Source organism: Lissotriton helveticus, chromosome 3_1, assembly GCF_964261635.1.
Source record: "Lissotriton helveticus chromosome 3_1, aLisHel1.1, whole genome shotgun sequence".
Lineage (NCBI taxonomy): Eukaryota > Metazoa > Chordata > Amphibia > Caudata > Salamandridae > Lissotriton > Lissotriton helveticus.
Window position 1 is genome coordinate 1,726,559,271 of NC_136061.1, and position 23,778 is coordinate 1,726,583,048.

Below are 23,778 nucleotides of genomic sequence, written 5' to 3' on the forward strand. Positions count from 1 at the left end.
TAACGGAAGGCTATCCCGGTGGGTGGAATCATACCTCTCACACCAGTAATGGTGTGGGGGTAAGATTCCAACATGTTTGACACCAAACACAATAGGGTTAATTGCCCTCTATATTAGTATATGCCTGCTTCACTGGCAACGTGAGAGAATGGACTCCGTAGGCTGCAGGGGTGTCCTTCTCATGCAGGGGCATCCTCTCACTTACAACCAATCACCCGGCACTCAGGACGTTAAAGAACTGCTATAGGGTTGACTTATAGGTTTTAAGGGCAGTGACCCTTAGATATAGTAAACCTATATCTTTAGAAAGTGGTACATGCACCAACTTACACAGGCTGCAATGGCAGGATTGTAGTTTCATTTTGAAAGGTCTCTCCTGGGTGGTATAATGTATGCTTCAGCCCAGGGGAGATCTCCGGGATACCTGTGCCCTGGGTACATGGGTACCATATACTAGGCGCTGGCAAGGGTACCCCCAGTATCAAATCTGGAATGGACCGAGGTACTGAACCCAACAGATTAGGGAGAAAGAAGTTAGACTGTGACCCCGATTAGCAGGATCCCAGTCAGACTAGTCAAAACTAGCTTAGCACCAGGCAAAAAGTGGGGGGTACACATGCAGAAGGATCCTACCTTCAACATAAACCCCCCAAATGAAAGAAGATAAGGCTAACCTTGCACATCCAAGGCTTTATTTCCTAAGTGGCCATATAAGGAAGGTCCTGCATATGCATGGATACTCCCTATCCTAAGGGTAAGAGGGATCCCTCAGATTGCTGAGGATTATCCACCTGTCTAGTACTACTAGGCTGGGGGTCTCATCTGTGGATGAGGAGATTACTCCTGGCAGTGTGCCCTTAAGGGTCCACTGACATCCCTGACATCTGCAGCCCTAGGCTGACTGAGGCTGGGTAGAGAGGGGCGGGATATCTGTTCCAGACTGGGTACCTCCTTGGAAGGTTCCCCTGGCCTCAGTGGCTCTGCCAGAACAGGCCTGACCGCCTCTGGGGCAGTTCCTTCACAAGGAGTAGGATCAAGTCCCTGAGGAGGCTGACCCTTACCTATATTCTGGGGGTAAAATACTTTTCTTCATCCCCTTTGTTCTATGGTGGAGCAGAGTGGGCCGTTCTTTCAAGTTCCACTGCACCTGAACTTCACTGGGGTTGGACTGGGGCCCTAAGAGTCACACCAACTTTCTCAGGAAGGCCTAACATTTCTAGATGGGCCTTCAGTTCCACTTTTGCCCAGGCTGACGTTTCCAGATCATTGCCCAAGAGGCAATCTACAGGCAAGTATGGGGACACTGCAACTCTTTTGAGACCAGTGACCCCTCCCCAGCTGAGATTAACTATGGCCATGGGGTGATCTGTCCTAACACCATCAGTGTTGGTCACCTGGTACTTGTACTCAGGTAAAAGCTGAAGTTGGGGCACTAGCACTAGGTTTCCTGTCACCATGGTGATACTACCTAATGTTTCCCTAAAGGCTACAGCTTTCAGGCCATTGACCAGAAGCTCCTGTCTGTACTTTCCCAAAGTATTGGGACTTTCAGTAAAAGTGGCAAACCCCAGACCACCATCACAGACTAAGGTGGCCTGTGTGGTGGATTTGACTAGGCCGGTATCCATCTCAGTACCCCATGAGAACCCAACCAAATTTTGGGGTGTGCTACTACTACCTGGGGAAGTACTGCCAGGAGCACTAGGGTAGTAGTAGGAATATTTTCCTTATTGCTGGCCTTGGGGCAATCAGAATCAAATGCCTTGTGGCCTTGCTTTTTACGAACAAAGCAACAAGGTTTCTTCCCAGGGGAAGCAGAAGTTTGGGACCCACCCCAGAGGAGGACTTTTGGAGACCTTCAGAGGACTTCTCTTTAGACTTATCCCCACCTTTCTCTTGGGTTTTAGAAGTATCTTTCTTCTGGTCACAATCACCTTGTTTCTTCTGCTTAAACCTTGTTCTGACCCATTTATCTACCTTCTTTCCCAATTCTTGGGGAGAAGTCAGACCTGAGTCCACCAGGTACTGGTGCAAAAGCTGTTTTTGACAATTATTAAGGATCTGCTCCCTCATAATCAAATTGTACAATTCTAAGTAGCCATGTACTTTGCTACCAAAGGACCAACCTTCTAGAGCCTTTGTAGCACTATCCACAAAGTCTACCCAGTCCTGATTTTGTGTCTTCTAGGAATCTCTGAACTTAATCCTATACTGTTCAGTTGTTAAGCCTAACCCATCAATGAGAGCACTCTTCAGAACTGAGTAATTGCCAGCATCGTCCTCTCTAACAGTGAGGAGCTTATCTCTACATTTGTCAGCAAATGAGAGCCACAAGATAGCTGTCCACTGCTTTTGAGGGACCCTGTGAACTTTACAGGCCCTCTCTAAAGCAGTTATCCATTTATGGATGTCATCCCCAACATGGTAGGGAGGGACTCTCTTGCTCAGGTTCCTATTGTCAAAGGAATGCTCCCTACTTCTAGGGGCACTGTTGTTGCCACCATGGGACTCCAGTCCCAATTTCTTCCTTGCCTACTGGACTTCTAGGGACTCTCTGTCAAGGACCAACTGCTCCTACCTAAGCCTAAGCCTAGATTTTTCAAGTTCAAGCATTTGGTATTCCCTATCCAAAGAGTTCTACCCATACTAGAAATAGAGGTCCCTACAAATTGTCTAAAAGTATTGGGTTCTGCAGAGGAGGATCTAGACCTCCTTTGTCTACTTTGCACCTTCCCAGGAGGATCAAAGGGGGCATGCTCTTGGTGCTCTGTGTTCTCCTCTGGGAGGTCTGAATTGTCCAGGTGGGAGTCATCAGGCCCCCCCTTGTCAGGGTTAGATTCTAGGTCAAAGAAGGGCCCCTCCTGTCCTATCCTCATTCCCTGGCCCACCCACTCTGTCCTGTTCATCTGACCCAGGGGTTTTCCTCAAGTCATCTAACAGTAACACCTCTACCAGGCGTTGAAGGTTGGCACTTCTCCCTCTCTTCAGCTTCATAGATGCACACAGAGCTTTCAGTTCTTGGAATGAAAGTTCTCTACATCTAGAAGGCAGAGAGCCACAGGCATCTCCCTGATATTAGAGAAAGGATGTGTAAGACCCTTGACTTACCCAACCCTAAGTTTAGTAGAACTTACTATTCTAAGCTTGTATTTATATGTGCCTAGTACTATTGTTTTTTCAGTTAATCATTGCAAAGATTTATCTGGTAAAACAATGCAGGCTTGAATCCCAACCGCTGCACACCAATACGAGAAGATGGCCTGGTATATGATGTCCACTAATATGAGTGGGGACCTTTCACCAGTCCAGACAACCCTTTTGATGATTTAAGAGGTTTTAGACAACCACAGAAAGCCCTCTAAGTGGTAGCTGTGGAGAGCAGCCTTCAGGATTAGTCTTGAAGGAGTGTAAAGCAGCTTATTTTACCAGAATGCAATCTTATAGTATAGAGTAAATGAAAAAGAACCACACAAGGTATTTATAAAAATATGTATTTTTATGTAATACTCTCTAGTACGTTCTAGTATCTCCCACACGAAGATATATACAGAGCACACAATACTATAGCAAAGAAATCAAAGTAAATAGCACTAATACACAGTGGGCCCCGGGTAGAGGAGGCCATACCATATACTAAGAAAGTGGTATAAGAACCACAGCTCGAGTCAAAACAATGTCAATGTAGAATCGCTGGGGACCCAAGGAACCACCCAAGGTAAGTAGACAGGATCCGCACGGAGGGCGGTTGCAGTGTGAGAATATGACCGAGTGAAAGGGAAAGAAAGTGGGGCCCAAAATCCAGAGTGCCCAGATGGTAGAAATGCAGTGGTTTCAGTTCTGGATCTTGTCCATGACAAATCTAGGGGCCTATACCCAGGTAAGCCCTGAAGTACCCTAATGAGAGGGTTGGGAAGATTCAGGGGACCCTCCCAGGGGAGGGTTGCGACAGGGGGGAGGTTACTTCCATGTCCTTTGTCCAGTTTCGCGTCAGAGCTGGAACCAATGGCTCCCGGGACTGGTTTGAACTGGACTATGCACAGGGACACCTAATGTACCCCATGCAGACTTTCAGGTGCTGGCAAGTGCACCCACCCAGGCCTAATACACTAAATCCTGCCTAGGAGGTGGTCACACCTCCCTGTGACAGGATGCCTATTGTCCTACCTTCCATTGCTTGAGCTTGGCTCAGCAGCAGGAGGGCAGACAAATGTCAACAATTTTGTGCTGTTTGGGACTAGAAGGCTGGTACCAGGAACACTGAGAGCCTATATAGGGCTCTCCCGGTGGGTGGAATCCTACCAACACACCGGTAACGGTGTAGGGGTATGATTCCAAACATGATAGAGTTTGTGGTAGCCGTTTTCAAGATGGTCATCGCGCGGTCACATAATGCCCCTCTATATCAGTTTTTTGGCTGCTTCACTGGCAACCCGGGAGAATGGGCTTCGTAGGCTGCAGGGGTGTCCTGCTCAAGCAGGGAACCCTCTCAGTTTGAACCAAGCACCCTGCCCTCAGGATTGTAAAGGCCTGCTATAAGGGGGACTTATTGGTTTTAAGTGCAGTGACCCTTAGATATAGTAAACCTATATCTTTAGTAAATGGTGCATGCACCAACTTACACAGGCTATAATGGCAGGCCTCTAGTTCCATTTTGAATGGTCTCTCACGGGTGGCATAATGTATGCTTCAGTCCAAGGGAGTCCTCTGGGGTACCTATGCCCTGGGAACATGGGTACCATATATTAGAGACTGACAAGGATACCCCAGTATCTAATTGAGGATGTATCGAGGTATTGAACACAACAGTTTAGGGAGAAAGAAGATAGACTAGGGTCCTGATTAGCAGTAGTCAGACTAGTCTAAAATCAGGTTAGCACCTGGCAAAAAGTGGGGATACACATGCATAAGGATCCTACCTTCATACAAATGTGTAATGTAATAACGTGTAAAATGAAGTGATAGAGATATTTTGTGCAACATGGATAAAGTAACGTTGTAATTGTGTTCTACATGATGCAGGTTAATGTTCGATTTTACATATGACTAATGAGAAATTAACTTGCTGACACGTAAGCACTGATTTAAACGTGGATAGTAATAATGTTCATGTATACGTGTGATTAATGAAGATTCGTATTGATTTTTATGTTAGCTGATTTTCTAGGCCTCATGTGTATTTTCCCTGGCTCTCTAAAAACCGGTGTTCGTAATATTAATGTGTATGCAGAATCTTTTCTTTATCACGTTTCTGTTGCAGGTGGAGAAATTCATCTTTGTTAGTTAGAATAACGCTTTGTTTTAGGAGTTAGGAGTAAGAAGGAGAGGATACATTTGAACAAGTTGTGCTGATAATGTGGGATGGTGTTCTTTCTCACTGGAGAAGGCCTGCGAATGAAGGTTATCGAGCCAGAGGCTGGAAGCATCGAAACCTCATGGAAATTTACCTACGAGGTGGTGTCTAGCTGCCTGGCATGATTGCATGATGTGATGATGGGTGTGTCCTAAGATTGTGGTGTTGTGATTAGGGACAGTGCCCGAGGGATCAAGTTAGGAGAAGTACCTGATGGAGAGAGAAGGAGCATCTTAGAATGAGCTTCGTAGTATTATGCTACTTGACCCATTCAACGTGAATGCACTTCTTAGGAAGTCTTCATGCGCTGACACCTTTTCCTGAGCTTGCCTGGGGACATGCTAAGTAGGGATGTCACTTTAGTGGTAGTGTAGGGACAGACTAATGCTTTTTACGTATGAACCTCCATGAAGAAGACTCTTGATGTCAGCGCAGTTATCTTCTGTGTTGTGATTCTAGAACTGGTTATTCTTTGTTTGCTTCACAGTCTAGATTTCGCCCTCATCTTCAGTTGTTTGTATGTCCAATTGTTCTTGGCTTTGTAATAAACTAACTAAACTTAGAACCTGGAGCCAGTGATCCTTTGGAGTCATGGTTTGTCGCCGAGGCAACACTTTTAAGCAGGAACCAACGATGAGAATGTGGAACCCAGCCTCATCATAGGTAAACTGTGAGTTAAGCACACATCAGCAGAACTTTACATGAGTGTGACTCTAAGTCTCATTCCACGCAGAATAGCGATTAATTGGATGGGACACAGATGCTTGGATATCCCCACATCGTTGCGGGATGTTAGGGAATGGGCCCTTGCCGAAGAGACACATATGCAGTTAACTCGCAAAGATGATAACTTACAGGCAGCTCTCATGGAATGGTGCCAGTTGTGTGGTATGGCCCTCAACTCAGAGGGGAGGATGGTATTCAGAATGATTCAACATCCAGTGGGGCTGCCTCGGAAGGAGGGGCCAACCGGTATGGAACTCACTTGGGGAACTGAGCGTAATGACTACCCCCTGATAATTACACTGTACTAACGTGCTGCTCATAATGTGATCTCATTGTCGATTCTAATGTAGCTTGATGTGAAACGTAGCCCTGTTAACCTCTGGAACCATGCGCAAATGCCAATATACTATTATATGCTGTAATGTTGATTGTTTTAATAAGTGATAAAAAGTAAAATAAAAAAAAAGTTAAAAAAAGTCTCAGTCCAGTGACACAGGCAAAAACGCCTGTTCCCTTCCACTGTTCACTACGTGGTATGCTGGCACCCCCACACCCATGCTACTTAACACCTGGCAAAAGGAGTAGCTTTTCACTTCTTTGGGGGTAGGGCTTTAGGCACCACTCCTGGTCCAACAAGACTGCAATCCATGAGACAGGCCTATGCCAAGGCGCATACGCATGATCTGTGTTCGCCCATGATAACAAAATGCAGCACTAGGGATCCAGACATCATTGCAGCTGGGGAACGCAGGTCAGGGGTGCATGTTGTTACAACGCAGGGGACTTTTCAGTCCAAACAACTTTGAAAACTATTTTTCCAGTTGTTACTACTGCAAGGCATGTCAGTGAGATTCAACTGCTGATCGTTCACCCAACTTACACATGCTTCTTTCTGGATACGTTGGTCCTGCAAACTAAAGCAGCCTTCCTTGTGGTGACCCCTTCCCATCTGCGGCAATCTGTTAAAATTCACACTTTTTATCTCCACCCAGGAGGAGACGTGTCTAAATGGGGTGGATCCCCAGAAGGAAGGTCAGTTATTATATTGATGAGGTATGCTTACAGTCTTTGTGTGGGGTACAAGGGGAGCAAGAAAGGCATGGTAGCCCAGAAGAGGACTTTGTCCCTATGGATCATCTTATTTTTTTTATTTAAAAAAAAATATATATCTTTATTTGCATTTTCAATTTTTACAGAATTGCAGAATAATAGCAAACATATATGTAGCGAAGGACAATAAATTGCATTGTACATTGCTGCAGTTGTCGTTTTCACTGCCAATGTGTGTCTGACTGCGCCGGATATCTCTTCTGTGTGCCTAGCTAATTTACACACAAGCATCAGTACCTAAGTGTGTAGTCAAATCAAAAGGATGATGCAAAATATGATATATCTTTATAATCTTACAAACCAACAAAACCATTATCTACGCGTCACTCCTGGGTCTGTTGTACATGTAATGCGTATGATACATACCCTGTGTATCCTTGCCATTCTAATCGTCTTCTCTTGAACACACGTGTCTATCCCGACAGATGTCTACATTTTCCCACTATCGTCGGCCATGTACTGTGCCTGTGGCCCGTGCCCCCCTGTGGCAATCTCCAGCCTCAGCTTGAGCCTATACCAGTGTGGGACTGCCAGCCCGTAACTTCTCCCCGTACATCAGCTGCTTGCGAGGAACCATTTACCCTCATCTCGTCCATGCGCGTTAAATCCAAAAGTATAGTATCCCAATACTGTGCAATAGGGTATTTGCGTAGTCCCGCTATTTCTTTCCTGTGTAGTGATGTGCTTTCTGATTGTGCCCACACTAGGAGCGATTTTATCCAGCTATTGACAGCAGGGGAGTCAGTGATTTTCCATCTCTTAGTTATTAACCTCTTTGCCACCACCAAGCCTAGGTCAATAATTCGCGATGTGACCCTGTTTGACTTCGATCTGGGATAAATGCCTAGTATGCAGGCGTCCCTTGTGTGCATGATTGTCTTGTTGGTGCATGTTTCAAGTGCTTTGATAACCTCCTGCCAATAAGTATACAAGGAAGCGCAGCCCAAAGCATATGTAGGAAATCCGCATCTGTCTGTAGACAGCTCTGGCATGCTGCAGTATTGGTGTGAAAGTATTTGTTTAATTTGTCCGGGGAGAGGTATGCCCTTTGTGTTATATATATCTGAATTAGTTTAAATTTAGAGTTTCTCTGAATAGAAGTAGGGTTTGCTAGCAATTTGTCCCATTCTCGGTCTGTTCATTGTGTTCCTCTGTCTGCTTCCCATCGCAATCGGAGGGCCGTCATGGGTTTCATTGTGTGGATAAGTCTTCAACTAGCCAGTCTACAATTGGGATCCATTGCCCATAACATGCAAGTATTGCATTAAGAGGTGTGTCTGCGGTTCAATGGTGAAATCGCCCCATGCCGTGGAAAGTGATCTTGTGATTGAGTTATATAGTAAGAATTGACCTGAGGGTAAATCATAAGCTGTTACCAAATTCTCAAATGGTATCAAAGCACCTTCTGTATAGAGATCGCTTAGTGTGCTTAGGTCTGCTTCATGCGAGTGTGTAAGTGCCCCGTTAAAGGTACTCGTTGTTCCACTAGCCGTCCCCACAAAGTAGAAGCAATGGGGCGTGGAGGATTGTATCTTTTGTGAGATACAGACTCTTCTTATAACATTGGTGTGCCAGGGCCAGATAGATGTGTAACAGGTGCGATGATTGAGTGATGGGATGAAACAAGTGATTTATTTGGGATTGAGACCAAGGTGACTGTGAGGTGGCTGTGTCTTCCAAACCCTTGCCTGCAAACCATCTCGTCACCCATTGTAATTGCGCCGCCAAGTAATACAACTCCATATTGGAAACTGCCAAGCCTCCTTTACTGGTGGGGGCATATTATTTCTACAGTGCAACGCGGGGTCGGCCCTTGTCCAAATAAGATCTCGGGTTAGCTGTCCGAGGTCACGATAGATTCTGGTCGGAACATAGACTGGGAGGTTAGAAAAGTAGTATCGTAATTATGGTAGTATCGTCATCTTGGTCAGTGTGATTCTGCCCATCACATTCCGTTGGAGTGACTTCCAGAATTGAATCTGGGCTCTTAAAGCAGATATTGCCCTGATCAGGTTTTCTTCTAGCATATCCGTGGGATTCCAATATATGAAGATGTCTAGATATCGAAACGTAACTGGGTACCATCGGAGAGAAGAGTTGTTCATGCGTACATTTGTTGCAGCTGTGTCTTCGTGGAATGGATACAGGCCTGACTTCGCCCAATTCACCTGGAGACCCGACACTGTCTCAAACTCCTGAAGTGTATCCGCTATGGTAGCCGGGATATTATGCAGGTACCTTAGGTACAATAGTAAATCGTCAGCATACAGTGAAACAGTATGTAAACCGTCTCCCAGGTGGATGCCCCACTCCACCCTCTCCCTGCGGAGTCGTGTTGCTAAAGGCTCTACGGCAAGAGATAACAGGAGCGGGGACAAAGGACAGCCTTGTATGGTACCTCTATGTACCTGTATGCTATCTGATATGAATCGGCCTGTCCTAACTCTAACAACGGGGTGCTTGTATAGTAACTGCACCATTTGTAGAAATGTTTCACCCAGCCCGTACCTTCGCAGCACCTCGAAACGGCATGGCCACTCCAAAGAGTCAATTACCTTTTTCAGATCTAAAACCAGCAGGCAGATATATGTTGCGTAGTGTTGCACCCTGAAAAGCCTTTGTATGTTAAGCGCTGTACTTCTGGTGGGGACAAACCCATTCTGGTCCGTCTGCACTAGGTTCCACACAAGTGGGGCCACGAGTGCAGCTAGTATGGATGCTAGTACCTTGTAGTCAGTATTTAGCAGCGCCAGAGGTCTCTAAGAGCCCAGCACTTTTGGGTCTCTGTCAGGCTTAGGGAGTGAGATCAGCAATGCTGCATTTTGCGTATCAGAGAGGGTAGAGTCTTCTATGGCAGTCTCATACATCTTCTTTAATTGGGGTGGCAGTACCCCACCATAGGCCTTGTAGAACTCAGCGGGCAAGCTATCCGAGCCTACAGATGTTTGCCATTTGCCAGTACACCTATGCTCGCCCTAATTTCTTTCAGTAAAATAGGGTTGTTGAGTTCAGGTTGTTGCTCATGCGTGACCTGTGGCAGGGTAATATTTACTAGGTATTCGCAAATGTCTGTGCTGGAGACTTGGACATGTGACTTATATAGTGCGGTATAGTGCGTTATAAACTCCTGATGTATGCCTTGTTGTGAATAAACTCTATCCCCCTGTATCGACCATGTAGAAGTGATGGGTGATGTAACATCCTCCTGACGGATCAGCCAGGCTAAAAGCCTGCCCGCCTTGTCACCCAGATGGTGCGTGCGTGCTGAATGTGTCATATAGCTACTATATATCTTTATAATGCGTTAAGTTAGCATAGGCACATTACATGTTTAAACGCCATTTTTCCTTTTGCTGCTTCTGCACACGACACTTAATTGTTGATTTAGCTTTCAACCTAGTAGTTCGTTGTGGTTTACATGAGAATAATATGTTATTACTCTGATATCAGCTTTGCTCAATAAACTATGTCTGTACAGGGAGTGCTGAAGCTTCAGGAACAACAAGATACTGAATTGTTATGAGGTCTGATCTTCGCGCCTTCTTAGACATAACATAAGTGCAGCTTCTGCCAACTTTGGCTTTTAGGCGGGTTTTATATTGCTTTGCTTGAGGCACACACAACACACTTGATGCTGTTCGCATGCAGAGAGAGCTGGTGAATGCTGATGTGATCTCTTCATTCTAGGATCCTGAGGTATGGGCCTGCCCTAATTCAAACCCAAAGAGACCTTCTTAGCTATTAATATAATATGTGTGTTAGGGAGGGTGAGAAATAAGTGTTGTTAACTCTTATTCATTACAGCATGTTAACATGCTGTCACCATTTGCTTTCTATGGACTAGTAACTATGCTGATAACTTTGCTTTTGATAATATGTTTCCTTGTATTATCTAAGATACTGCGCCCGAGAAGACGGCATTAGTAAATAAATATTTCAAATATGCACGTTTCCTCATTTACTCCACGTTCTGGTTTGAAATGATTCTATAACGAATGAGTGCTCATGTGTTCCACGTAACCTGAGGTATTGTAAGTTCATGTTCTGGTTTGTCTAAACATTGGGAGTTTGTTATGACCAATGAGACACTGTAGCTAGCTCGGTAAGGGGTTTGTTGGGTACTAAGGTGAGTTTTGGGTCAGCCTAATTCGCTGAGGTTCCAATCCTCTTTGCACAGTTCTGTGGGAGAACAGAAACCCTGCTACATGGCGCCCATACGTTGGTGGACTTATATCATGACACTCGAGTAGTATATCGTTCAAACCTTAACCCCTTCGCTGTCGTTTCCGGAAAACGGTGGTGTCGGTGAAACCTACCTATTTTTTGAAATAGGTCTTTTCAAGCTTGATTCTTTTTAAAACGGTTTCTTTTGAATTACTACCCAGTTGTGCTACAAAGTTTCCTTTGTTTTTTCTGTTATTCCAGTGCAATCATGGTGCAGGCTGTGGTCATCCCGCAGCATAGTCGCATTGCGGTGCGCAACCATTTACAGGCTTACCAAGTCCCGTTAGATGGCTTGGCTGTGATTTTGGTGGTGTGTGCAGATCCGGCGTACCCATTCGAACTGTTTTATTCGTGGGTAACGTTTCCGGAAGTGGACGCTAATTCTAACGTGTTCCACACCTACACACCCTCACCTGTACTGGCTGAATATACACCGTACAGGGCACTGGAAATACCTATTGATCATTGGCAGCATCGCGTTTGGTTTGATGGCGCCCTTCCCCACTCTTTATCCGCTGCGAGGTTAGGTCCATTGTCCATTCCAGGCACAAATTGGCCTGCGTTGGGTGGATTCACCCCGCACCCGAATCACGGCGCTTGTCCCCTTGTGGATATTCGCAGACTGCATGTTGTCTCGATTGCCGTGATTCGTGCATTAGTGCAATACATTGGTCGTCATCTCCCGGGAGGTCCCCCGGGGGGTCCGGCCGTTCAGGCGGAACATGGCGGTTTAAGACTTAATCCGGTTATGGTCAATTCGGTTTTTGGTAAGCGTCCCGATGATAAAGATGATTTCCCTTTCTGGCTTGCCGAGAAATTTGACCAACTGGAGGCTGTGTTTCCGAATTCTACTCCTGCTGATAAACATAGAATGTTGACGATTACTTTGCCTAAGGATTTAACTCCTGAACTCGTTGACTGTGAAAGTTGGGGAAAAACTTTTGCGGCCGTTTATACGAGGTGTTTCGGCACCCCGTCTATGTCCGTACTGCCTACGATCGTTAAACGTGTTCAGGATGATCACGGACCGGAAGCAGCGGTTGAATTGGGTATGCGCCTGTGTGGTTCTTTTGAGATTGTTAGCGATCTCATCCTCTCCAATATAAAGGGAGATGCAGTGAACTTTCAGGTGTCGAATGCTTTGGCTGCTCTGCCCGATGCCGAAATACCCCGACAGTTAGCGAAGATTGTTGTGGCCGCTTATAAAACTATAGATCGCACAAGTAAAGGTCTGAAATATTTTCCTGTCAAGGAGAAAAAACAACCGCAGGGACAGTCTGCAACAGCAGATGTCCAGTCCAAGTCCAATAAACAGAATTGGCCTAAAAAACAGAAACAGGGGAAGCAACAACAGCAAACTCCGGATTCATGTCCTGCGCCGCAAGTTCCTGCGCCAACTGAAAGAGTATATGATTTGCACGATCGCGCGATGATTAAATCGCCTGATAGATTTCAGGTTTCTGAACAACGCTCTCCTCGTTCCTTTCAGGACTCATCGGCTACCGAAGACCGGTGGAGGAGGAGGCGGTAGGGGACGTGGTGGCCAACAAGGACGTGGCCAGTCCCGCCAGACAGACGGCGCGGCGAAGCAGGAGGATTCTACGCCTAAAAGACCGCAGTTTGCGAAAAAGAAAGTCGCGGCCTTAACAGCGCATCGATATGCCACAGATAGTGAGAACGCGGCTTCGGAATCTGACGTGGGCTCTGACCTTGCTGGACAGCGCGGCGGAGATTACCATAGTGAGAGAGGCGCTGCATCCACTACTGAGGGTGACAGCGACTGATGTCTACGTTGTAATAGAAACAGCCGATACGAGACTTGCTCCCCCTGAAAGACTTTATGAAATTGTCCTGTTAATTGAAGGTGACATACAGCGTACCGTCAAAGGGGTATTTTGGGAAAATCTGTCTTCTACGTATGATATTTTGCTTTCGGAGGCTGACTGGCCCCCACCTTTTGTGCTCGCTGCGCCGCGAGGGGAGGAGGTAATCCTCCCCAGTTTCGCGAACACTGTCTCGAAAGAGCATGCGCAGCATTTTGCAGAAGAGTGGGCTCGGGCTCTCGCACCGGCTCTGTACCGTAACCAATGTGGTTGGGACAAATTATCCCCATGCCACGAAATTCCGTCGCGGTCTCAGCCGCAGCCTCAACCTCAATATCCCATTCGGTGTGAAGCCAAAGCTTCCGTCGCGGAAATCCTTGAACAATTGGAATATCAGGGTGTTATTGAAACGTGTGTGTCACCGATGAATAATCCTCTTTTTACTGTGACCAAGCCTGACGGATCATATCGTTTGGTATTGGATTACCGGCATTTGAACTCGCATTGCCGTAACTGTGCAGTACAGAATACTCACGGCTCTGCCCTAGTGGATGGTCTAGTGCGTAAGTGTTTTAAAACAACGCTTGACATATCCAACGGTTTCTATGCCCACAGATTAGACAGCTTTAGCTCCCAATGGACCAGTTTTACATGCGCTGGGGTCCAAAAACAATTCCGGCGTCTCCCAATGGGCTATAAGAATAGTCCTGGTATATTTACCGCACGCATAGTCTCTATTTTGGAGGCACTCGACCCGGATGCTTGTTCGTATGTGGATGACATATATCTCACAGACGACGAAATTTGGGAGCATCTGTGTCGTGTAAATTCTATTATTTGTAACTTTGCAGACATGGGTTACAAATTTAACTTTGCAAAATCGCACATTGCTGAGCACACAGTGTTGTTTCTGGGCTATGAGCTCAACAATGAAGGTAGAGGTTTGGCTCCTCACTTCTTGGAGAAATGCGCACAGTTGCGCGCTCCTACAACACTGAAAAAATTACAGTCTTTACTGGGCTTTTTGAATTTCGGGAGGACATACATTCCGGAATATGCCCAGCGTATCAAGCCTTTGTATGCTTTGATACAACCAACATTTTCCAAATCATGCTGGCTGCCTGAGCATTCAGCCATCTTGCAGTCCTTGCAGGCTGATCTGCTCGCTTCTAAGTTCTTACTGACTCGTGATAACCATACCAACTTGGTGATAAGAATAATACCGGGGACAGTGGGTTTCACGTACCTCACTTTTAATGAAGGAGACACAGTACCTATTGCTTACAAGTCACACTTGTACACTTCGGCTGAGATGCGGTTTCCCACTGTGGAAAAGGTTTTAACAGCTGTGCAGATGGCTATTCTTAAGGAACGGGCTCTGTCACAGGGGAAACGCATGTTGGTTGTTACACCCTGTCCTCATTTGGAGGCAGTCACGAAAGCCAGTGTACCAAATTCAAAAGCTTTGCACCCTCGGTGGATTCAGTGGGCTGCGTCCTTGACGTCCACGGATGTCACGTTTATTTTTGACGCCTCGTTGCGGTCGCAGGAGTACTTGCAGTATGAGTTTGTTCATCCTGCTCCTCTAGCTATGCGACCTTTGGAGGACTTCCATTGCATCATTTACACTGATGGTTCGGCGCAGGTTGCGCATGGCTCTAAACATGCCTACGTTTCGGCATGCGCCATTGTGGTCGGTGCTATGTTGAACGATGAGTTCATATCCAGGGAAGTGCACACGTTGCCACTGGGAGATTGCACCGCACAATTGGCAGAGCTTCGTGCTCTCTTACTAGCGTTGGAGTACGCAGATCCTAGTGTTACTACTCTTATTGTAAGTGATTCTTTCTACTGTGTCCAGTCTTACAATGAAAACGTGTTCTTTTGGATTCAGAATGAATTTCGTGATTCCAAGGGTAGCACAATAAAACATAAGATGATCTGGGTTCGAGTGGCGGAGCTTAAGGCTACGTTGCCGCTCGTTTTTGTTATTCATACTCTTGGCCACCAGCGTGTTGGAGTCCACGCTGTCGGTAACTCGCTTGCTGATGAAGCAGCAAAATCAGCAGTGTCTACATACTTAGTTGCAGCAGTTACACGGTCCAAAAGTAAGATTGATAGTGACATCTTGGCGGCTGTTGCTGCCACTGAGAAGGGAGGTAAACATCCTTCGGGGCTCCCTTCGAAGTACACATACCACTTAAGTCCCGAAAAGGTTCCTTTTGTGAAAATTCCTGATGTTGGTGAACATTTGATTCCCAACTCGGATCGCAGGGCAGACTTGATTACAGCAGCTCATGAAGGTGTGGCGTCTGCGCATGCGGGCGTCTCAGCCACTGTAACTCAATTACAACAACGTTTCTGGTGGCGGGGACTGTACAAACAGACGCGTGATTATGTCCTTCTTTGTGACATATGTCAGCAGATTAAACCTTCGACTGCTGCGCGTCCGCCACAGACTCAGTTGTACATTTCTAATAAACCGCTAGGTTGTGTTTATTTAGATCACTGCGGTCCTTTTTCATCGTATAAGTACATCTTAGTTGGAGTTGATTCATGCACATGCTTTGTGTGGGTCTGGCCCCATCGCAGCGCTGATTCACGGACTGTCATTAGAGATTTGCGCATCTTTGTAGGGATTTTTGCCTGTGGTACCATCCATTCGGATCAGGGTCCGGCTTTCGCCTCTAAGGCGTATAAGGATGCCATGAATTCGATGGGGGTCCAAGTCAAGTTTTCGTCTCCCTACAGACCTGAGGGTAACAGTGTAGTGGAGCGAATGAACCGTGATTTAAAGCAATCTTTGACAGCTCGAGTTATAGGCACTGGCAGAAACTGGCTAGCCCACCTCTATGGCGTGCAGCGTGCTCTTAATAATCTCCCTAGAAGGTCTCTGGGTGGGCGGACCCCATACGAAATGCTCTTTGGCATCAAGATGTTTGTCCCTGACCTTGACGGTCTAGACTGCGTGGCTCGCGCCACAACCTTTGACGTAGATGAACATTGTACTGTTTTACAGAATCTACAAAAGACCAGAGACAGTCTTGCAAAGGAACATTTGCCCTCCACGTCGGATGTTGCGTTGCAGATACCGGTAGTCGGCTGGCTACCCCAAGTTGGAGAACTGGTTCGAGAGAAGATCGACAACAAGAAAGAATTTGGTCCTTCCTATCGAGCTCCGGTTCCAGTACTTGGAGTGAAGGGCACAAGAACAGTCATTTTACCACCACTTCCTGGTCGTAAGGAAAACAGGTTTATCTCAATTGACAATGTCAAGATACACAGAGTGGCCGATTCTTCTTAGTATGACACCGGCTGTTTCCTGTCCTTCCATTGTGAGAAATTCAGTTTTGCCCACGGCTTCTAATCATGAAACTGAAGTGGCAATCGAGTTGCCTGCCATTTCCAGTCCTTTATTAAGTACTTTGCCCAGTACAGACCTTGCTGAAATAGACTATACTTACCCCACTGACTTGTCCATGCCTGACCTGCAAGCCTGTTTGGCCACAGAATCCAGATTTTCATTTGACACTGTTTCCAATGCCTCGAAGAAACCCTCACGTTTTGCAGTTTATGCCAGCTTGTTTAAAAAACATTTTTTAATTCCGCCTTGGACATATATTTGGCTGGTGCTTTTTTCAATTTACCTTTTTATGTCAATTGGGTTTGTGTTTTATTTTTTCCGTCTTATGAATGGACACTATGTCGAAGAAAGAACATGCATTCGACATCTAAATGGAACTTTGGCCCCCCTTTCCTCTTCGCATTCTGCACACAGATTGAAAAGAGACTTGACATTTGTTAACATCACTGCCTGGCCTGTCCTTGATGGGATAGTGTGGGATGCCGTTAGGTTTTAAATTCATGGCCCTACCGAGGTTGTTAATGTCCCCAATGTGCTTAGGGTTAACATGGGGGATGTTGTGAAACAAAACATTTGTTCTGATGATTGGGATGTTCAGGCCTTAGCGTCTTTGTTTTCTGATTTGAAATACTATGCTGCCTTTGATGCTGAGGATTTGTACTTAGAATCTGCTAATTATGGTGATTTGTTTTGCTTTCAACATTTTGGCAATCACTTCTTACATAAAACAGCATCAAGAAGGAATACTGTAAATTATACACAATGGGAGCATTGCCCAGCTCCTAAACATGGCAGTTCGAGTACTTATTTAAAAAAGTACACTTATTTTACTGACTTCAATCAGTCTAATCCCGAGTCCTTTTATTTTAAAATGACACAGAAGCCTATGTCCAAGGTTAGACTTACCGATACCAAATTGTTGTATTCGAAGTTCTTTCTTGATCAGCTGGCTATTGGCGGCTATGAATTATGGAAAGAAACTATTGACTTAAAATCTGTTTGGGGTTCTAAGAGTTGGCAGGTACAAGGCACTGAGGCTTTGCACCGTGCTTGTCTAATCCCGAATCAAATGTTGTTTTTGAATTCCTCTATTTCACAAACGACGTGCTTTGGATTGGCTACTTCTTAAAAATTGAATTCTCGAACCATCCCAGAGTTAGAAGAATATTCTGGCTGGGGTAATTATACTCAGTTTTCTATTAGGGACTTGCAAACCCTATTGCTGAATTCGTCCTTTAACATATCCAGTATGGATCCAAAAGGTTGGCTAGTGTGGCACAGAAGTGCGGAATCATGCCAGCACCGTTTTCTGGGTTTATCTGATGGCTTTACACAGGTTAGACCTGATCCACGTTTTGAAACTGAGCATTCTGTCACGACTTACTCTGTGGGCAAATTGTGTCAGAATTGGCTGAAACATTCAACATTGTCTGCAGTTAAATTACATCTTGCAAAGCTGAATGATGATATAGATTTGAATGACTTCATAAAGGGCCCGGCTAGTGGTAGATCAAAAAGATGGATATATGCTGTTTACAATGAAATCTGGAAGACATCACAGATTGAGGCTGCGACACGCCTTAGAGCTATAGATCAGGCAAATTTAGAAAAGGTGCTTGCTGTGGTAGATAATAGTATTAACATGCTTTCTTCCCGCATTTACACTTTGAATAATATTGTGTCTTCTGTAGTGGATATTGTGCATGATGAAGTGTCTGTATTGTACCATGGTCAGAATCAATTACGTTCTATCATGCAATTTGCATGGACCCTTCAAACGTTGAAAACTGGCAAGGTGCCATGGAGCTACATGAATGTTTCTTCTCTCTTTGCCCCCTTTAATTTGACTGACAAGCAGCGCTTGCTTTCCATGCGAGATGCTTCGTTTTCTATGTTACATATTGAGAGATTGGAGTCCTTGCCTTTTTCGGTGGCAGAGGCCAACGATGCAACGTGGCTTATCCACGGTTTAATAACTTTGCCTTTTGCACTGTATAAATTTACAAATTGTATGCGATATGTTGCCATAGGTCGCTATGAGCCCTTAGGTAGTGCATTTCTCCATGAAGTCTGGTCCATTCCTTTCACTTATAGATGTTTGAAAGACGGACAGGAAGTTTATCTGAATGGGGAGGAGTGTACAGAAACACCAGACCATTCGCTAATGTGTAGGCATATACAATTGCACGGTTCCTGTAACCAAGACCGGCCGAACTTGGGCTGTGTTTTAAAAGGGACTCCAGTTCCTGCAATCACCCTGACTTTTACCTTACTAGGGAACGGAAGTTATTTACTTTTAAATAATGAAGATTGTTGCGGGTTAATTAAAGGTGTAGCTTATGTGGTAACTGTAACTGAGCGTGTCGTTTACTGCAGAAATGTCCTGTACCCACCCACACATGAAAATAGGGAGGTTTCCATTTGGCCACGCATCCCAACCTTGAAAGCAGAATTCAGCGGCATGAGCAGAATAAGGGCTCCTTTGTCCCAGAAAGAAGTGGCTTTGAGTTCGGCTAGGGAAACTTTCGTTCTTCACATAGCTAATACACGGACGGAAGTTCAGGCCCTTTTAAATACTGATTTACCATTGCATTTCAGCGAGATGGTACATTCTATCTTCAACGCGTCCTCCACAAATGGGCTGGCGCATTTTTTTAAATCTGTTAGCAGTGGTCTTGTAACTTCATTTGAAAAAATCTTTGGAGTCATCCCTGCTTTCTTCCATTCCATTTTTTTGAGTTTATTTGGTGGATTCCCGGTTATCCTGGCACTAGCGACAGCCGTTCTAGTGGTTGTTTGCTTCCTTAAATATGGATGCCCCACGTGTGGAAGGAGCAGCCCAGCCCCTCCTAGCGCTGTTTCGGGACCGAATGCTTGAATATTATGGCACGCTGCCGCTTGCGATTTTAAGCACGGCATATGGATTATCGTTTCGATTTTCCTACTTCACCTGTGTCCAGCCTGTATTTCACTGCCTAAGCTGTGACTTCGATTTGGCCATTGATTTGTGTCTCTGCGGACCGGTTTCTCCTGAAGTCGACTTTAATCAGCTGATGAGTCCCATCGTTACTCACGAGTTGGTTTGTAATGGCGACAGGATTATGGCCTTAGCAGCGATGCATGGACTAATGGGTCCTTGGAACGTTCTTACAGCAGCGCAGGATTTCTTGTCAATGAGCTTTCTTGAAAACCCTCCGAGTTGTCCTCTGATGGTAATAGAGGCTCCAGTGTTGGGAGAACACGTTTGCTCTTTTCCTCTTTTGAATTGGATGGCTGAACTGTTTTCGGATGAAGACGGTGATTTCCTGTTGGAGGCTGTAGCTGCATATTTTGCATATTCGGTCTTGCCTTGAAAAGACTTCCTGGTTTATGATGATGCCCCATTTTTTTTTGCATTTTTCTCCTCCCAGTCCTATTGGCTTGAGTGCTTGTGAAATTTTTTATATTTTGATTTGATTACTGCAGTTTTTTATACTTATAAGGTTGTTCATGGTTGTGGAACTCTGCTTTCATGAAGTTGCCCTTATCTTATCGTATCTTATCCATCCTCGGATCATGGGGGGGTGTCATATAGCTACTATATATCTTTATAATGCGTTAAGTTAGCATAGGCACATTACATGTTTAAACGCCATTTTTCCTTTTGCTGCTTCTGCACACGACACTTAATTGTTGATTTAGCTTTCAACCTAGTAATTCGTTGTGGTTTACATGAGAATAATATGTTATTACTCTGATATCAGCTTTGCTCAATAAACTATATCTGTACAGGGAGTGCTGAAGCTTCAGGAACAACAAGATACTGAATTGTTATGAGGTCTGATCTTCGCGCCTTCTTAGACATAACATAAGTGCAGCTTCTGCCAACTTTGGCTTTTAGGCGGGTTTTATATTGCTTTGCTTGAGGCACACACAACACACTTGATGCTGTTCGCATGCAGAGAGAGCTGGTGAATGCTGATGTGATCTCTTCATTCTAGGATCCTGAGGTATGGGCCCGCCCTAATTCAAACCCAAAGAGACCTTCTTAGCTATTAATATAATATGTGTGTTTGGGAGGGTGAGAAATAAGTGTTGTTAACTCTTATTCATTACAGCATGTTAACATGCTGTCACCATTTGCTTTCTATGGACTAGTAACTATGCTGATAACTTTGCTTTTGATAATATGTTTCCTTGTATTATCTAAGATACTGCGCCTGAGAAGACGGCATTAGTAAATAAATATTTCAAATATGCACGTTTCCTCATTTACTCCACGTTCTGGTTTGAAATGATTGTATAACAAATGAGTGCTCATGTGTTCCACGTAACCTGAGGTATTGTAAGCTCATGTTCTGGTTTGTCTAAACATTGGGAGTTTGTTATGACCAATGAGACACTGTAGCTAGCTCGGTAAGGGGTTTGTTGGGTACTAAGGTGAGTTTTGGGTCACCCTAATTCGCTGAGGTTCCAATCCTCTTTGCACAGTTCTGTGGGAGAACAGAAACCCTGCTACAAATGTGCTGCATATTTAAGGCAACAAAGTCTGTCTTGTAAGCGGGCATGTCCCGCCCTGCTAAATACTAACCTCACATGTGATCCCTCCACCGCCTCTCTTTCGAGGGACACCAGTCTCTTTTCTACTGCTGTGAGGACTATCTCCAGCTGTTTACGCATGCCAGCCTGTGTACCGCGGCAGTGACCTCTAATAACTACATTAAAGGCATCCCATTCTATCAATGGCGATGAGGCTGTGATTGTATTGTTCTCAAAGTATGGTGTAGCTGCTGTCTCCAACGACTCCCGGAATGCCACGTCTAATAGCGTGTCTGGTTGTAGACACCACCTCAGAACCAGTGGCTTGTTACGGTTCCATTCCAGCTGCAACATGTGTGGGTTATGGTCCGAATGTGTTCTCCCCAGATATTGTGGATTGTCAATGGCTGTTAAAAGGTCCTTGGACACCATTATGCGGGCAGGGCGAACTTGTAATCTGTGTGCCCCGGAGTAGTATGAGTGCACCTTATCGAGCAGGTTTCTGTGTCTCCATACATTTTTAAAGTGCCACTGTGTAGCCCAACTATTCAGCGCCTTCATGGCATCTCTGGGCGACCCGGGGAGAGGAGGAAAGAAGCAATCCAGGGAGACCTCAAGTACACTGTTGTAATATCCCCCCACTATCATCGGGATCCCGTCCCAATTGGATAGTTTGCTCGACATTTCCTCCAGAAATTTTGGTCCCAATAGATCTTATGCATCAAGATGTGCTACTCCCATGCAAAGAGAGAACCTCATCTTTGGTCATGGGTGTTCTATTGGCTGTTATCTGTTGGGCAGTGACATGGGCTTCCCTTTACAGTTTCAGCAAGCATCATTGTCTAGATTCGAAGTTGAGATGGGATGGCAGCTTTGCACACTCCGTGCTCCAGGATTTTCTCGTCTGACCTATCCTTCAAACCCACCACCTGGGAATTACTGCTTTGGACTCTATTCAGCAGGTTACAAATATGCAGGTAGAAGTATCCATCAGAAGACAAAGTTACTTATCTTCAATAGTGATCTTTCTGATGGATAATCTATGTGTCTGCAGACTCCTTACTGATTCCACCGTTCTTCCTGTTCTGAAGGATGGTCATAGGCCTCAGTAAAAAGGTTTCCATTAGACTGCTGCACTGCGCTACCTCAATTGAAGTTGTTTCTTGTCTCTGCCTCTAAGGCCATGAACAAAATGGACAGGAAACTGGTGTTGATGGGTTGGGTTGGTGCTTTATGGCTCAAGAGTTGTCACTATGATGTTGTTTGTGGTACTGAAACGAATCGAAGCACCCTCTCTCTGCACAGGAGAGCTTTGAAGGTTTTCGGATCCAATCCGGCACCTGGGGATATTCAATGGGTGAAGAATGTGCAGGAGCTAGAGTTTCTACCAGAAAAATCATTACCAAAGGTAAATAACTTATTTTTCAATCTATAAGATGGTGACTGGGAGATACACCTTTGCCTCATGCATGAAGAATAACAAGTCAGTCACTGTTGCAGAAATATTTCTAACACTTATCACACATTTAATGGTCTGAGATGGTATCATTACAATAACATAACATAATATTTGCATTTGAAAGGCGCACGTTCACTGAAGGGTATCTTGGCATTGAATAACAGATGTTTATTGTTACCCAACTCAATGGTACTAATTTTATCGACCTCAGAAGGATGAAAGGCTGAGTGGACGTGCCACGATTTGAACCTGTGACCATGATGTCGATTACAGGCTCCTACAGTGGATGCATTAGGCTACTAAGCCACCAGAATGTACCTCTTATAGTCTCGAGGCGGGGCATTTGTGAGAATTTATGTGCTCACAGGTATTAAGCAGAGCTGGCACACAAACCAACAGTCATGGTTCCAGCAGGAGCCATCCACATTAAAAAAAATAGAAACTATGGGGGAGTCACAAACTACTTTGTAATATGTAAAGTAGTATTACGGTTATATTCCTTACTACAAAATCAGTTCAACGATCTAGGCAGAGATTCTCTCACATGTAAGTTTACTACTTAGGGGCCAATACCGTTGTCGGACGGACCGGAGTCCGTCCGACATCGGTCAGGAACCGTGACCGACCGACCCACTGTCATCGGTTACGGCCCTGCAAGTACGATGAGACCGAACCCTGTTCGGTTGCAATCGTATGTCACACAATGGGATAATGCATTCCGGGTGGAATACATACCGCATCCTGAAATAGAGGGGTGCAGTCCATCCCTGCACCCTGTGGCCGGCACCCCAAGGTGCCTGCAACCGGGTGCAGGGATCTACAGAGGGGCACCATAGGTGCCCCCAGGCTGCCATTCGGCAGCCTCGCACCCATGGGGGCCATACTGGGGGCCCCCAAAGACAGTTTCTGACTGCCTTTTTGCGCCGGAAACACCGGCACAAAAAGGCAGTGAAAAACTGCCATTGTACTCCCTCGGTCATAAAGAGGCGGCCGGGGGAGTACTGAAGGATTTCCGGACGGCGGACGGGCCCTTTAAGCATGTTGTAAGACATCCGGAAATCCGTGTCGTTTCCTTTCCGACCGAGCCCATCGGAATGGCTCAGTCGGAAAGGAATCCGGACGGCAAATTCCGATGCGGGGGAAGGGCTCCTTTCCAAAATCGGAATTGGCCCCTTAGTAGTAAATATGGGAGGGGCCCGTTGGA